The sequence below is a fragment of the Astyanax mexicanus genome, chromosome 1 (assembly GCF_023375975.1).
Source record: "Astyanax mexicanus isolate ESR-SI-001 chromosome 1, AstMex3_surface, whole genome shotgun sequence".
Lineage (NCBI taxonomy): Eukaryota > Metazoa > Chordata > Actinopteri > Characiformes > Acestrorhamphidae > Astyanax > Astyanax mexicanus.
Window position 1 is genome coordinate 51,106,665 of NC_064408.1, and position 16,822 is coordinate 51,123,486.

At 37.5% G+C, this 16,822-nt stretch overlaps 1 protein-coding gene across 2 annotated transcripts in view; it reads right to left on the reverse strand.

The window, feature by feature from the left end:
* LOC103032908 (capping protein, Arp2/3 and myosin-I linker protein 3-like) overlaps positions 1 to 16,822 on the reverse strand; it is a 105,526-nt gene that overhangs the window by 79,054 nt on the left and 9,650 nt on the right. The gene's annotated exons all lie outside the window — the stretch shown is intronic.

Genomic DNA, 16,822 nt, shown 5'->3' on the forward strand with positions numbered 1-16,822 from the left:
CATAATCAGATGTTTCACCATTGCATAATTATAGGTACTGTTTCCATAAGCTAATCATAAACAAGACGACTCTGAAAAGACTTTCAATAGACTGAAGTCTGACTCCCACTCACAGCTAAAGACAAGTCACAGACTTTTTGCTCACAGATTTTTTTAGTCACAGGCTAAGATTTTGCAAAGACTAGGGATCTTGTAGGGTCACTATTTGCAAGACTGCAACTATATATTTTTTAGATTATTTATGTTATTTATTTTATTTATTTATAAAAGATTGTTATATTTTCTGTCATGGTATAAATGGGAAGACATATTAAATTTCACACTTCTACTCAGTGATACAACTCTTGTGTCTGAACTGCAACTGAAGGTTTTTTTGGCTTTCTCGGTCACATGACGTAACGTTAGTGGCCCCCCATTTCCACTTGCTGTTGCGCCCAAAGTGTAATTACGGTGCACGTCAGTGGAAAAATAGCTATTTTATTAAACACAAGGTGACGAAAATCAGAGATGTGCGTCCGGACGGGACTAAAATTACCAGAGGACCACAGAGTTTAGCGAAAAACAGTACATAATTCAGCCTATATTTTTCTCAGAGGACGTCTGAGACCCCCATAAAAGAGATAATTACCCCAGGACCCCCTGAGAAACTACTCCTGTCCAGATAGGGCTAAAGAGACACTCTTGCTGACTCCACAGCTCTACCAGTTTCCGCGCTTGCCTTCCAGCTTCCCGTAGCTCTCCTATTGGTTGTTGACATTATTCACGTCACTTTTTGCGTGAGCCGAGTCTCAAGACTTGTGATAATATTAAACACGGTTGATTTTATCTCAACAAAGGATGAGAAAAAGACTGACTTAAACCTGCTCAATCCTAACCATCGTACACTGAAGCAACTTGACTCTAGCAAGACATGATTTTATGCCACATCATTTATTTTACACTTTGGTAAAATGTCTGACACCACCTTAAAGGCCACTGGGTTACTTACTTGTCTTACATAAAGTTTATTCCATGGAGTGGAGTGGCAAATACTATGAGGCAGTTTCCCTGACAGGGATTAAGCTTAGGCTTGTACCACACAGGATTCTGAATGGAGACTTTCCACTGAAAGTCTCAAGACCAGTTTCCCAGACAGGGACCGACCCTTTAACTTTGGCTGCAAAAGAAAACACGGCTCTATACAATTCATTCTGCAACATCACACAATCACACAGCAGTCACACAATCAATAAACACAAGTAACCCAGTTCCATTGGCAGGTTTTCCATCTAGGATTTGTATTTTTAGTAAGATCACATGTGATTGGTAGTAAAAACCAGGTGTGAAAGACTGTGACTTGATTTTGTGTTGGCATGTCCTGATCTAATCCAGTAACTCGGGACCAGGGCCAATCCAGGCCTATTTTAAATTATCAGCTATTATTTTTTTGGCTTTCCTTGCTTTAACACACATTTATACATTTTTCAGTAGTCATTTGATCAATAAACAACGGTGACCCGGTTCCACTGCCACCCAAATAGGCCAGTGCCACGACACTACCACCATGTTTGACAGATAATGAGGTATTGTTTTGGATCACAAGCACTCCTATTACTTTTTCAATACTCTTCAAATTTTATCATACTGGAATAAATTAATCTTCTAAAGTGTTTTTATTGGTTTAGGTCTTGAACCAACCCCTCTGTATTTAGATCCATGAAGTTGTCTATTTTTTCTCTACCTCCTCAATAGTGTAAATCCAATTTATTTAGATGTTTATGATCTTTTAGATCTTACAATGGTGCTGAGTTTGTCAGTGTGTTCCTTTCGTTTTTAGGAATGTACCAAACTGTTTAGCCAATCCAAACATTTATGCCATCTGACGTGATGCAACAAAGTACTCTGTAGTCATGTTAGTAATAAAAGCCAACAATTTGCTTGGACAAAATATGGGCAATGCAATAAAGCTGAGCAGTATTTAACTTTGTTCAAATTAGGAGTGAATCAAAAGAGGTGTGATACATGTTTCATCTCCACCACTGGGAAACAGAGTGTTTCATTTAGATTTTTATTCCTACTAAAGATGGAAGAAATGCTTTTGCTGTAAGAAGGCAGAGTGCAGACTTGTAATGGAATTCATAGACAGGCCATTTTCATTCTTGGATTAGTATTTAGAAAGAACACATGAACACAATAGCTGACGTTATTGTCCAGTCCGCAGCACTAAGGAGAGTTCCCAGACGGTAAATGAAAGATCAGATCATACTGGTTTCAGTGTCGGCTGATAGATATCAAGAGACTGGTTAGGACATCCCCAAGTCTGTACACACTTAGTGGTATTTTGTACTGCCATGGCACTGTTGGTGGTGGATTCCAAATGTTTATGCCATCTGAAGTGACTTTTAGTGCATTCCGCTGAATATCTGATCACTTGTAAAAGCAGGAGAGACAAACAGGTCTTTTGTACATGGCAGTGTTTTTTTCAGTCCTGGTCCTGGTGCACCACCATCCTGCACATTTCACATGGACCTGTAATTCTAAAAGATCTGATTACACAGCTGATGAATTGTGTTTCGGAACCAGGACCAGAATTGAAAAATGCTGGTGTATGGCAGGTGGCATAAGTCTAATCTGAAGATTTGCAAGATAATATTTTGGCTGGTTACTTCCAAACAAAATTTTTTCACTAAATTAAAAGCCTACAAAAGTTAAACAATAGCAAATTACATTTGTTGCCAACATAAATGACATGTAAACCATTTGCAAGTCTAACTAAAAAAAAGTACATGAGCATGTGTGAGTAAGTGATACATGACAATGTCTTCTAACCATCTGAACTGTAGTATACAGCCCTAGTTATATATATATATACACTATAATCTGTCAGGACCGGCATGACAGCTTTAACATCCAAGCCTAAATAAAAATAGCTAAATAGCACACTAGCAAAACTGTACTGTCAGGAATACACATCACACAACACATCACACCACAATAAACACAGGACACTGGGGAGTACAGAAGAAATAAGTGCTTTTACTTGCAATATTTGTTTATGTAAAGAGTTCAGCCGAATAAAACCCTCATTGTGACGTCAATAGGACACCTTCTTTCTAAAAGAAGCAGGCTTCAGGGTGATGATTATGAAGAAATGTCTAAGAGTCTGTTTCCCAGACAGGGATTAAGCCTAGTCAAAGATACTATCTTCCTTTTATTCCTTTTAATGGGAAATCTCCATTCAAAAAGCTATAAAGTCTAAGACTAGGATTAATCCCTATCTGGGAAACTGCCCCTATATGTTTACGTTTCTGATACTAATTATTCAATTGCTGAATCCACAGCATAATTCCAGCACTTTCTAATTTAGAGGCCTTTTATTTTGTAGGAATTTCAGAATAGGAATGGAGGCTGCAGATTTTCTGCTTCAAGAGGCAGCGTGACAGGGTCTGCAGGCACGGCTGGTCAGAGAGAAAAAGACAGCAGATGAAACGGGATGCGACACATCAAGCGGAGTGGAGTGTGAAGTTATACTGTCGCTGTGACGACTCCCACCCTCTGCTCTCTCTCTGCTCTGCCGTTCTTCGTCTTCCCCTGCCTCACACTGCCCACTGAACGTCTGAGGCTAAATGTTGGAGACTCTGCCTGTCTGTCTTTCTCTCTCTCTCTCTCTCTCTCTCTCGTTCTCTTTCTTTCTCTGTCTGTTTTTTTCCTTTGCTCTTTATTGTTCACTACCTAGTGTCTCATGACTTATGCAGCTGTTCACACTTTAAATCCCATCCATTTACAGATCCCCAATGATACTGTAATTAGTGCAGAATCTGCAAATATTTGACTGTGTACCTCTGAATTTTCTTGTATTTTGAAAGAACATAATGTTAAGGGGAGCTGAATATAGAATATAAATCTGCATTTTGATTATTTTATGTTTTTTGTAACCTTCAACAAACATGTGATACATTTCTCTCCCTATATATATGATTTATGCATAGTCACTGGATGAAACATATATTTTTGGTTTGCTTTTACTGCAGGTAACCAGGTCCCAAATTGTTTTGTTTTTGTTTGATATATTTTTGAGAGAAATCTGGATCATTTGTTGTATTTTGATTAATATTACTTTTGTGAACCCCAGAAAGACTAGCCGTCACACTCTAGAAGCAAATCAAGAATAAAGAAAAAAGAAATGATAAATATATAGATGACCGGAATCTGCAGACAATTGTCAAAAGCAATTGTCACACATTAGCTCAGATGTTTAAAGTAAAAGCATAAAACAACAATTATCAAAAAATGATATCTGATGGTATATAAATTATTATTTAGAGCAGAATGTTAACCTTACCAATTCTGTAGCACTACAACAAATATTTTTCCCTGCTAACCGCATATTGATGTGTTGCTATTTCTAGGAACACATAAAATACTGTATAGTTATAGTATTTTTAGCAGTCCACCATTCTGAGGACCTCTTTCTTCTTGCAGTTTGCCTTCTATTGAGTTTCAATGCAATTTTAGCATAATTCTAAGCACTTCTATGAAAAATGTAATAATCTTCATTATAATTAAATAAAAAAAAGTTTTCAGACCAATTCAGAAGCTAGGAGACAAACCATGTCCTGCTTTTCTTTACTCTCCCACTAAGTTCTTTTATAATCAATGTTATACAGTCTCTTAAGAAAAACACCTTTTTTCAAGTAACTGGGGCAGGCATTGTCTAAACTTATCTACGTTGTCATGCAAACATATTAGTGTAGCAGCCTTTAGAACGGCAAGTCCTCAAGAGAACAGAACAAAAGACTGTATTTCACACTGGGTTGACCTGAAGAAAGAATGGTAATTTACACCACCTACATGAACAGTGATTAGAGGAATATGAGGTCTGTTCACACAAGCACCTTTGTCTTGAAGATTAGATGTGAAGTATTTAAAGGTGCAGTGTGTGATTTTTAAAATGAACTCCACAAAGGTCAAGAAACCAGCTATCTAGTTATCCAAGGTATAGACTGTACTAAATATTACACTAACAACACACCTTAACTGTTGGGGAAGTCCAAGAGCAACAAAAATACTAAAGAAAATTCTTATATAATGCTGCTTTAAGAGTAAAAATGCAAGCTGTAGCTGAAAGTAAGATCTGCCAGCATACATGAATGAGACCAATGTACATAATCGGGAGAACCTGTGTGAACAGAGTCGGTGCACATGCAGTGATCTCTACATCACAGACAGCACTGTAGAACTTTTTGACGCTGCTTCTGTTGGAACAGTTTAGTTTTGTTAGTGAAAAACACCGGCGGAGTGTTTTCCCTACTTGATTCTCTTGACAAGTCTAACCCAGCCTGCATGCATGGTTGCTTCAGGCACTAAAGCATCACGGCACAGTTGGCAAAGCAAAGCGATTCTGTGAAGCTTTTGTTCTTATAGTCAAGCTCTCACTTTTATCGAGAATAAAAAAAGTCACAGAGGCGTATTTGTGTACATGACTCAGAAATTGCTCCCATCTGCTAACAAGAACTCCACTATCCCGGGATAGTTACTAACAGAGAGACACAAGGGCTAGCAAGAGAATCCTCCTGAAACATGTACTTATCTTTAAAACAGCTTTCTGCACAACTAAATGAGCTTGTAAGAGAGCTCTGGATAAATACAGAACTGCACACTTTTATAGTTGTGTACAATATAGTTAAAAATGTGTGATAATGCTGTTTAACACTATACAGTGGTGCTTAAAAGTTTGTGAAATGTCTCATTTCTGCATGAGTATTACCTGAATCGTCTTCAGATCCTAAAAATAGATAAAGAGAATCCAGTTAAACAAATGAGACAAAAATATTATACTTGATCATTGATTTATTGAGGAAAATGATCCTCAATATATATATATATGGAAAAGGGCTGAAAAAGGTTACAAAACCAATTCTAAAGAGTTTGGACTCCACCAATTCACAGTCAGAAAACACAAGACCATGTTGGTCGACCAACAAATATCACTTCAAGAGCAAGGCGTGTAAGAGTCGCCGAGGTCACAAAAGGCCGCAGGGTAACTTCTAAGCAACTGAAGGCCCCTCTCATATTGGCTACTGTTAATGTGTATGACTCCACAATCAGAAGAACACTGAACAACAGTGGTCTGCATGGCAGGGTTGCAAGGAGAAAGACACTTCTCTTCAAAAAGAACATTGCTGCTCGTCCGCAGTTTGCTAAAGATCACATGGACAAGCCAGAAGGCTATTGGGATGTTTTGTGGATGGATGATTTTTAAGTGAAAAGCTTTATGTTAAGAGAAGAGAAAGAAAAACACGGCATTCCATCATAAGAACCTAATCCCATTTATGAAACATGGTGACGATGACATCATGGTACCATATGCTGAAAGCAAAGGTTTGTACTCACAAATATATAATATTGGATCATTTTCCTCAGTAAATAAATATCAAAGTATACATTTGTCTCTACTATTTTGGATATATAAAAACCTGATGATGGTTTAGGTCATATTTATACAAAAATACAGAAAATTTTAAGGGGTTTAGAAACATTCAAGCACCACTGCAAATAAAGATCCTAAATTATTTTAAGCTCCTCAAAACTTTTTTTAACACTCGTTTTTTGCACCACGCTCTACCTTGTTCTGTCTCCAGCCTTATGTCATGTAAGTACAGTCTGCAGTGTGTAATTCGTAAAAACTCATATTTCTATGAAAGTAAAAATATGATTTATCTTACAGTCTATTTCTCTATATGAGACATTTATTGCATTTATTGACTTTCTCCGTGAATATAAATCTGCTGGTAAATCCTGTTACAACATCATTTAAGTGTTAAGCTTCAAGGGTAAATGACGCAGAGCCTGAACATTACCGGGTAAAAGTATCCTAGTGATGATTAAATTATGAAATGCGCTGTAGATAAGCCACAGCAGAAACATGTGGCTGAACGCAAGCAGCAGATCTATGTGAGAATCTGAGCAGATCTGTGTGGTGGTAGGCAACATGTCATCTCACTCTCACAAGACATACGGATGAAAGGAGAGCAGGCGAACTTGAAAAGGCAGATTCGTCCCCAAAAACATCAAGTGAACGTTGTGGGACTCTAAGTACATGCTGTACCAGATGAAACTGCCATGTCAGACACAACTGAAAGAAAAGAAGCACTGAAGAAAAGTTCTACTTCAAGAGGGATTTCAGATGCTGATCCTCATGAGAAGAGTCTTTATCAAAGCATTCAACATCAAAAACGTGAAGACTCCGAGTGCCTCTGGCGGCCATTAGCAACGGCTTCATAAGCTCTGCGCAATAGGAAGTCTGCCTGCTCTAATTTGATTGATTAGACAGACAGGCCCATCGGATACATTGCAGGGATGAGCATTCATGGTTTTATTTAATGATCACTGGTATTTTGAACATAATAAAAAAGCAGGAGCACATCTGCGAACCCACTTCAGGCTGAGCACTCCATGAGCCCTGCTATTCTGAGAAGCCCTGGAATAAACAGTGAAGAAACGTGGCAGTATACGTCTACAAGGGCAGCTAAATACTCTCATAGATCTCTGCCTACCGCTCTGAGCCTTCGCCTGGGATGTTAAACGATGGTAAACAAGAAAGATAAATGAACCTGTTCGTATTTGTTTCTAATAATGAACCTTATTAAATAAGATGTATGAGATGTGTGTTAATGTAGGATCTAACATAAAGGAGAAGTGGGACACAAACTAACACAGAGAGGAAAATGCAATACTAATAGCTTATGCTGTAAAACATTTTAAACTAGGACTATTTTTCTAAAGTTTGTATAAACATGTATATAAAAGATTTAAGTTATTATTAATAAAGTATCAATGTAAAATTTAAATATTAAAAAAGCCAGAAGGCTATTGGAAGAATGTTTTGTGGACAGATGAAACCAAAATAGAACTTTTTGGCTTAAATAATAAAGGTTGTTTGGAGAAAAAATAAAACACTGCATTCTGGCCTAAGAATCTTATCCCATCTGTGAAACACGGTGTTGATAGTATCATGATACCAGATACTGAAAGCAAAGGTTCACATACGTTTGCCACTCACAAATAGTTGATATTGGATAATTGTCCTCAATAAATAAATTAGAAAGCGTAATATTTTGTCCAATTTGATCAACAAGGTTCTCTTTATCTACTTTTATGTGTGAAAATCTCATGATGAGAGAGAACATGCAACATTAGTATCTTATTATATGTTTTTTTTATTAAGACACAGGGCATATATATTTATATAATAACAACAGGGCAACATTTAGATTGTTTGTCTTGTTTTGATTCTATAACATTAACATGTATATAACAATGGTAGTTGTTATTCATAGAGTATCTATTTTTAAAGTTTTTTAATAAAAATATTTTGTTCCTTTTTTAATACCCATGATGTTTTTTCACTACCTTATGCCGCAACTGAAGAATCTCAAGGAAATGCTCTTGCTAGCTCTCATCACCATTATCTGGAGGCTATCATGTTCTTGATAGTGGAAAGGAATGATCAGTAACTAACTTTCAGTAAAAAAAAAAGTAGGTAAAAATATTCAATGCCTCAAGGAAAAATGCTGCCACCTTCCAGAGGAATGTCCCTGTTTTGTAATGCTATGTGAAATTTCAGCACAGACGCCCTCTGGGGCTTGATATGGTTTTCTCTGTCGTTAGATTTCCAGTAAATCAAGGAAGAGCCTACCTCCTCTAAAGTCGAAAGGTACTTCTGAAATGTGCATACGAAGGACATCTTAGGCCAGTTTGCCAAGTTCCATGTCTTACTGGAGATCAAAAGCTGGAGTGCAAGAGGGTTGTATATATTTATTCTATCAAGGAAAATTGTATGTATTAATTATATATTCCAGTAACAAGAAAAATATACTTAATTTAGCTGCTCTCTTTATTATTACTTTTCCTGAATACAAACTCACACACCCCAAAATGACTCAAAATAATAGTTTGTTTAAAACCCTGTTAGATTTTTTATTTTGTATTTTATTGTGAGTGAGTGTAAGGTAGTAAAAATCAGGGCTCGCCACTCATTTGGTGTTAGCATAGCATGACTTTTAAATAGTACTTTACTAGTTCCCACTGGTTTAGTCCTTTATGATGATCTTCCTGACTGTTTCTCTTATAAAACTCTTGTTAAAAAGCATCAGAAAATGTAAGGTTTAGGTTAGAGAAAGACCATAGAAAGACAAAACAAACACTGGCAAAAAGAAGATAACATAAATATATAATACAAATTCTAGAACTAAATAATAAAAAACTAAAATTAATAATACATTATATTTAGAGGTGTAACGGTACAGAAAATTCTCGCTTTAGTACACACCTCGGTATAAACCCCACGATTCGATACATTTTCGGTACAGTTGGTGGTAAAAATGAAGAGGCTGGTCATTTTGTATAGCCTCATCTTTATTAACTTCATAATAACAATAAATCTTCATTATAATCATGTTTTGTTTTTTGGGATGGAATGTTGTAACGGGGCTCGAACACTTCTATTAAACACTTGAAACCAGGGTTCTCTCCTACTGTCATCATGAGAGATGCCATCTTTTAGATCTTGTTCGAACAAACAAACAATGAGCCTGATTGTGGCGCTTTAAGAATAAAAAGAACAGCATTAACTGCTTAAACTACACATGCACAAAGAGAGAGAGAGAGAGAGGGCACACGTGCACGAAAGAAAAATAGGGTACGCACGAGAGAGAGTCTCCTACGGGCTGTACTGTGTATTGTGCGTGCGTTTATGCGAACCGAACTGTGACCCCTGTACTGTGACTGTTCGTATACACATACCGTTACACCCCTAATAATACTTAAACATAGGTATAGTACAACAAAGGATTGTAGTATATAAAATGAAGGTTTATAAAATGTTACATGACACAAAAAATAACTAAGGATGCTAGATATATGCCTTGGCTGTTTCTTAAACTGTCCATTATATATAAGGAGTGTTTCAACCTGGACTGCTTTTTGACTGTCCAATTTTTCCAAAAACACTGGATAGAGTTTTGTTCAGACACAAGGCTCAGACCCAGTGGCAACGGATGACTTGTCTTACTGAGTTCAGATGATCAGTAAATATATACATTTCAGTGTGGAAATGCTCACCTCTTCTACGCTAGTGGTGGTAGTAAATTATCCATCTATGGTTAGTAAACCTTACTGAAGCTCAGTGATTACCTGTTCAGCAGAAAAATTGCCAGCTTGCTAATTACAATGGCTGCAGCACACTGTTTGCATGCTGCTGTCTATACCTGGCAAACCTGATTGTGGAAATGGGACAGGGGAATAGCGGTGGGCAGATTCAGAGGCTAAATCCCACACAGATTTCTGGGACGTACTGCACAGTTGCGAATGCAGGTAAGAAAATACTGGCAGCTCTGCTGTCACGTGCTGCCATGTTAGGAGTTTCTGCACAAAATATAATCCTTAACAGTCCTTTAAGGTAAAGATATACTTGCTTTGCTATTGTGAACATTGTGAACATTCTTATACTTGCAATTACAATGGGATACTTTCATAGATGGTATGTAAGGTGTGACAATGGTGAGTATGTGCCTCCAGTATTGCAAATTTTCTACTTACAACCATTTTAATGCTGCAGAGTGTCTGCACTGGCTCTCATATTTTTGTGTGTACTACAACTTGCATATTCTTCTTAGGAAGTCCATAACCGCCATGAAACAATATCCAATGAACACAGAACACAGCTATCATGTGTACACAAACAGGTAATTAACAACAAGTACTGTATCTCTCTAGCTCATTTCAAACTAATGGGTTGATAAATGATCATGTACTAAAACTACACACATGCCCTATAAAATACAGCAAAATGAACCCCTTCAAAATTGAATATAACCAATAAAAGACACTAATTGTCTTTAAAATTGGGCACATGTGCAAGACACTGTAAGGAACTATAGCGTTTCCCGCTGTATGTGTGTCACAGAATCTGCAGTGACATGAGGGATTAGGGTACAGAGATAGGAGGGGAGGGGGGCGAGGCAGAAGAAGGGGGAGATATGAAGGGCTCAGAGACGAGGCAATAGGGAATTAACGCCACAGCCAAAACTTGTCATAGGCTACTCTCTGCACCGCAGTGGGTAACAGGGGACCTGATGGCTAAATACATTCTCAATCCTTCCCACACAACTGCACATTTACAGCATTTGGCTGACACGGACCAGGGCATATCCTGGGCGACATACATCCTACTGATGTTACACAGGTAGGTGAATTTAGTCTTAGGAGTCTTGCCCAAGGTCATGTTCAAGGTTGTTGTGTTTATCCAGTCAGGCAGGGCTCCTAATTAACTTTTTGTACTACTATCCCAAATTGTCCCTATTATATACTAAAAACCACCCGTCCAAAATTATATATATATTGTTTTTCCATTATTCTTGTACTTATATTTTATATCTATTTATCATCTAGTTAAGGACAAGAAGGAGCAGCACATAGACCTGGCAAAATAATTATGTTATTAACTTTTGATACAACATATTGACAATACATTGACCTTAATAGTATGTGATGACTTCATTATTCTCAATTAGGTTTTTCTAGCAAGAATAATCAAACATGAATGAAACTGCATTTTTTTATTGTTTTAACTCATCTTATTTGGGTTTAAGTCAGGATATTGTGTTTATTTGTATGTTTGTTCACATATATTACTGTCACAGCTTAGCTCATGTCTGTCTTGTGTTTCTCTCTCTTGTGCTTCTGCCCTCTGTTTACCTGTCATGTGTTTCCCAGCCATGTGCCACTGTTGTGTTTTGGTCCTGTCTCCGCCCTAGCCCCACCCTGTCATCAGTGATTTGTAACCCCGCCCCCTCTTGAATGATCCTCAGGTGTTTCCAGTTTCCTGTTCCCTCCTCGTGTATATAAGCCCCTTTGTTTCAAGCCTTCTTTATCTAGTCTTTTGTTGGTTTGTTTGCCGTTTGTAGTCTTGTCAGGTTTGTTTATTGTCTCATGCTGTTTGTTAGGTTCCTGTTTTCTAGTTTAGGTCTTCTGTAGTTTTGTATTCAGTGTAACTTTGGTTTAACATATTTGTTTGTTTGTTAGTTTGTTTTAGTTTGTTTATTTAATAAATTGTATATAATCTGCACTTACGTCCATCCCTCCTCACTTGTGTAACAATTACAGTGAACATTATTTCAGCCTGTCATGCTTCAAAGCTGTGACTCCATACACACAGTGTGGACTAAAGTAGGTGAAGAAATAAGTATAGAATTCCCTAAGTAAATATAATAAATGATTAATTAAAATTTTAGCTTTTTTATGCTATTTTATTATGATTATATCAGTGGCATTTAATAGTCTTAAAATTACAAGATATAGTGTATCGCAATAATTTCTGGGACAATATATTGTCCACAAAAAAGTCTTATCGTGACAGGCCTAGGAATGACTGAAAAATGTCTGTTCAAATTATGTAGCAAACTTAAAATTGACAAAAATGAGATATTTGTTTTTCTTTGGACAGCAACAGCTTTCTTTGGAAAGCAACACAATTTCTGCAGTTACTCTGCCATATTTAATGACAACATACATTTTTATTCAATGGAATTGTACTTGAAGTAGGAAATATATAGAACAAAACATTTTATTAGAATGTGTCAGATTGTTTGGTCGGTTATCAGTTAATTGTGCTTTTTTTTGGGAAGCACACTCCACAATGAACTTACACTCACACTTACTCACAACTACCCTAACTAACTACTTTTGTCCCATGTAGTTAAAATAACATTCACTAATCTTCATCATCGTGTCCACAATACCGCTACTCTCACGTGATTAATTAGTTCAATTTAAATGTGTACGTTTACCAAATGTAGGTTATTTTTCTTCGTAGGTGAATATAGTGTTAGGGGTCTTGCCCGTTTAATGCAGAGACTGTAAAAAAAGATGGACGCCGTGTCGCCGTTCCCATTCATTCAATGAAAATGAAGCCAAAATCTTCCGCCATGTTGGCGATCCTGAAACCCGAGTCTGCGCAGTAGAGACCAGAGGAGGGAGAAAGACTGTGGAGAGACAGCCTTCTCATTTGAATAACCCCGCCCCTGAGGGCTGTCTCGGGGTCACAGGCTGCGGCGGAGCTGACGGTCTGTTATTGGTCCCGCCCATGAGCAGTCCTTTTACAATAACCACACCTTTTTGAATAGAGCTGAATAACGTTTTAAAAACGAATACTGTGGGGATATAAAATTTTGACAATATAAATAGAGGTTACACTAGCTGTTGCGTTTAAATAAAGGAGGTAGAATTACAGTATATTAGAAAAAAACATGATTGAAAGTTGTCTGTTTTGCCATTGAAACCTATGGGGATGGGGTGGGGTTACACAGCTTTCTGAAACCGAACAGCAGGGGGCACCCGACCTGTGTTGGCTTCACTTTTGAGAGACGATGCTCTGTCCAGCTGTACACAGTCTATGGTTAAATGTATACGTTTACCAAATGTCGGTTATTTTTCTTTGTAGGTGAATATAGTGTTAGGGGTCTTGCCCAAGGTCGTGTTCAAGGTTCTTGTGTTCAACCAGACAGAAATTCAAACTCAAGCAGGGCTCCAAATTAACTTAACCATCTCAAACTGTTATTTTTCTTCGTACCTCATAAATTTTCAACCCTGTTGTCACACTAACCTCCACATCTGCTCATTTTAAACCTCCACTGTTAGCAGGTGAATGTTGCAGTTTCAATGGGAGCAGAGCAATTTTGAATCTACACAATTGACAAACATCTATTAACCACAATAACTTCCTCTAGAGGGCTTTCCTCACATTGACCCTCGTGCATCGATGACCCAAGTCAGCTAGTGGCATTACCAGCAGCACTGTAAACAGACACCATGCTGAGCATAAGGAGAACTCTCATTCATATTTCTACAAGTGACCACAGGCTCCTTATTAACAACTTATAACCAGCTGCTTTACCACAAGCAACACTGCTGCTCTGAAAGCTCCCCAAGAGAGCTTTTATCTTGCTCTTTGTGTGCTCTTTTTTTGGCGCCATTATTTTGGAGCCCCAAATTCTACAATGTAAAATGTAGTGTTGTTATCCATTATGCTATACCAACCACTGTCTAGTAGATGCTCTGAGACACACTGCTTTTCTAGCTTTATATTGGCCTCCATTATGGATTTGGGGTGTGTTATAGGATCACTGACATCTTGTAATCTGTAATCATAATCTTTTCATCATCAGCTTTACACAGGACTTACATCCAAAATGTATCAGGCTTGTTTAGATGTTTAGAAGACTTGTGGTGATAAAACAGGTAATTTTTTATCTTCTTTCTGATGACTCTTACATGAAGGTCATATTTGTGTTATGTTAATTTTACTCAAACATATACCTATAAATAGCAAAATCGGAGAAACTGATTCATAAACTGAATTCATCTCTTAATTTTATCCAAAGCTGTAGATATCTGATTTTCCTCCATACTAAAGACAAAGTCACAATGGCTGAACACACAGTCAAGAGGAAGATGGATGATCACATCCAGAGATCACATCAAGAGAACATGCCAAAAAGAATGAAAACTGTGATTAAAAAACAGGATTATTTGACCAAATATCGATTTCTTAAACCTTGTTTTCTTTGCATTATTTGAGGTCTGAAAGCTCTGCATCTTTTTGTTGTTTCAGCTATTTCTCATTTTCTGCAAATAAATGCTCTAAATTTGTATTTGGAATTTGTGAGAAATGTGTGTAGTTTATAGAATAAACCAACAATGTTAATTTTACTCAAACATAAATATATAAATAGCAAAATCAGAGAAACTGATTCAGAAACTGAATTTTATCCAGAGCTGTATATGTCTGATTTTCCTCCATACTAAAGACAAGGTGACAATGGCTGAACACACATATTCACACACAGGGGACACCTTGGGTTAACAAGGCATGGCTAAGGGACCAAAAATGATGTACCAATATTTGTACTCCCAACTCAACACACACACCCAAGGTTCAATTTCGTATATTAATCTTAGTTGAGGGTGTGAAGAGGACTGGAGAGCGAGTCCCTACAGATAGAGTCATCAAAGGCCCTGCATATCAAAGAAGCCACAGCGGACACACATATACACACACGCACACACACACTCGCAATGCCATGAATCATTTACCAGGCTGGGAGAAACCCAGCACACCAACACCACCCAGCTGGAGGTAAAAAAGTGAGAGAGTAAGAGTAAGCGTAGGAGTGTGTGTGTGAGTGTGTGTGTCTGTCTGTGTGTGTAGGAGTGTGTGATAGGGATTTGGAGAGAGAGAGAGAGAGAGAGAGAGAGAGAGAGAGAGAGAGAGAGAGAGAGAATAAGACAGAGAGACAGAGAGATCTAATCATCAGAGCAATTTCACAGCAGCTCACAGAGCAAGAAATACCAACCCGAGTTCTAATTAAAGCATAGCTGTACTTTCTTTTAGAACTTACAGTTAGTGTTCATTCATACAGTTGGACATTCAGAATTTGCACTAATGTATGTGCAAAATTGTGCAATTTTGCAGTGCCCTATATAATGTTCAGGCCAAAACACACTATGCTCCTTTGCTCCAGAGTTTAAAAAAGCAAATTACACCAATCAGACATAGGTAAAGCACACTTTAATTTAAGTTTAAGCAATTTAAATAAGCAATTTTACCATGTTGAAATTACAGCCCCCCTCATGTCAGTACATACTGTTAATAATGAGAAAATGATAAGTACATTTAAGTACATTTAGGCCTTTTTTGGACAATATGTTGTCAGAAAAATAATTGTCATAAACAATAGTAATGTAACTTTGTAAGACAATAACAGGCCACTGCCAGTTAGTCCTGGACGATATGGACAAACTGTACATCACAATATGTTTCTTAACTTTGGTTGATGCAATATAATGTCAATATCAATATGAACAGTATACATAATGTATAAATGGTGCATATCATCACACACTGGCACTACCAGGCTACATCTATAAGCTACATCTATAGTGTTCTGTCCTTTGTGTTAGACCTACAATAAACAGCACATCACTGTAATACTCGTATCACTCAGCAATGGATGGTGTAAATACTGTATCTCTTACTGTAGATCAAATAATAGGAGTCACCCATGCCACATGTTATTTTCAGGAGACCCTGGATTTAGAGTAACGACACTTTTAAGATATTTTTTTTAATAGATAAAATATGTTGCTCTTATATCTGTACTTGCTCAAATTTTGGACACACCTCTTCTCATTCAATGGATGTGACCGAAATAGCTACAAGCTATATGTGTCCCAGAATGCATCACAAGTCTCGCTACTAAGACGCTACTTAGACTCGCAACAAACGGAGCAGACAGTACTTACAAAAAAAATCGCAAGCAGTGAAAGAAGTAAAAACTCATTCACTTTATAACCAACACACAGTTCTGTTAGAACACACTGTTAGAATAATAGGTTCTGGGGTTTGATAACAGATGGATGGCGCTGTGCTGGTTATATTAGTAGGGTCTGGTTATTGATAATAGATGGATGGCGCTGTGCTGGTTATATTAGTAGGGTCTGGTTATTGATAATAGATGGATGGTGCTGTGCTGGTTAGATTAGTAGGTTCTGGGGTTTGATAACAGATGGATGGTGCTGTGCTGTTTAGATTAGTAGGTTCTGGGGTTTGATAACAGATGGATTGCGCAGTGCTGGTTATATTAGTAGGGTCTGGGGTTTGATAACAGATTAATGGTGATGTGCTGGTTAGATTTGTAGGGTCTGGGGTTTGATAACAGATGGACGGTGCTGTGCTGGTTAGATTAGTATGGTCTGGGGTTTGATAACAGATGGACGGTGCTGT